Here is a 1,533-nt window from a genome sequence, read left to right as displayed (position 1 = left end):
GGAATGTGAGAGTATGGAGAGTCCTTCATTTGTTGTCCTAAATTGAATGCTTTAACAATTTATGAAAACAACTTGTTCGGTTTTAAAATAAAAAATTTAAAGTAAAAGTGTACATTTCTTTCCTGCTTCTCAAATCATTTTCTATCACCTCAGGTCCCCATCAGGCAAAAAAAGATGGTAAAAACCGACATTCTCAGCAACCACACTTGAAAGGGCTATTCCAGAATTTGTTCTAAGGGCACGTTTCTAAGGCCTGGTGGAGGGTTCAAGCGGCTGATAAGGCTGTTTTCAATAATTATCACATTTCCCTTTGGTCACTGCTACTCTGGGGGTCTCTTGCATCGTGACTTTGCTCACGTAGGAGGCTTACCCCTGACAAGCTGTCAGCAAATCATCAGCTGTTCTGTTCCTTTAAAGGCAGATAATGAACTTCCTGGCCAGGAAGAGGCCAGGGACCTCCCTGTAACTTTATCTCCCAGGAACTCCAGAAGTGGCTACTAGTGTCACCACCTTTGTTTCAAAGCCTGGTGCACAGTGCTAGGCAGAGACTATATCCTGGTTTTTAAAAATGTAAATATTCCATTGATAGCTCTGGTTGGAATTGTCTGCCTGGGAAACTGTTGTGAAAATAGGTTCCTCATGTGAACTCAGCATTATTTGTCAGTCAGAGCCAAAAAGGACACGCCTCACAGAGTGGTTTCAAATCCATGTAGTCCATTTTTGCAACCCAGGCAGTGAACGGCAGGGAACATACAAGAGGAAAGAAAAAGAGGTCTGAAAATGCAAATAACATGATGCAAAAAAAAAATGTGCATAATCTGATGACACTGACCTCACAAAACATCAAGAACATTTCCCTCTGAAATAATCAGATTGCTTTGGCCACAATCAAGTTTCTGTGTAACCCTCCGCCCACATTCTTTTTCCATTACTCTGAGTTTTTGCACAGATCTGTTATTGTTCACCATGGGATAATAAAGAACTGGGATGTTCAAATTTTAAAAAAGTATTTCCTCTGAAACAGAATATTGGTTGTTCAAATGTGATTTAAGTTTCAAGGTTAAAAATATGTTTCTGTGCTAATAAAACACATATGAGACACCCATATGCAGATCTGACAGAGCTGTACAAGTTTTAATGAGGGAAAAGCAAGTTAAACCTAAGTAGAAACACCTTCCTTACATCAGGACGACATACTTTTTCCTCAGGTGAGAATTCATGCCTTATTCCTAATTTTAGAAGATAAGTAATTTTTTTCATTGTGCTTTTCTTTGTTTTCTAAGTTTTCAGAATTGATCGTCGAGTTTTCTGGTTTTGAATAAGGTACTATTAAAATAATTTAAAAAGTAACCCAGGGCTTCCCTGGTGGCGCATTGGTTGAGTCTGCCTGCCGATATAGGGGACACGGGTTCGTGCCCCGGTCTGGGAAGATTCCACATGCCGCGGAGAGGCTGGGCCCGTGAGCCATGGCCGCTGAGCCTGCGTGTCCGGAGCCTGTGCTCCGCAGTGGGAGAGGCCACAACAGTGAGAGGC

General features: G+C 41.6%; 1 protein-coding gene across 1 annotated transcript in view; it reads right to left on the bottom strand.

Moving 5' to 3' along the window:
- STAB2 (stabilin 2) overlaps nucleotides 1-1,533 on the bottom strand; it is a 159,833-nt gene that overhangs the window by 146,818 nt on the left and 11,482 nt on the right. The window lies entirely within an intron of this gene.

This window comes from Lipotes vexillifer, unplaced genomic scaffold (assembly GCF_000442215.2).
Source record: "Lipotes vexillifer unplaced genomic scaffold, Lipotes_vexillifer_v1.1 scaffold492, whole genome shotgun sequence".
Taxonomy (NCBI): Eukaryota; Metazoa; Chordata; class Mammalia; order Artiodactyla; family Lipotidae; genus Lipotes; species Lipotes vexillifer.
The sequence above is the reverse complement of the archived record's forward strand: the minus strand, read 5'-3'. Positions and strand labels throughout refer to the sequence as shown.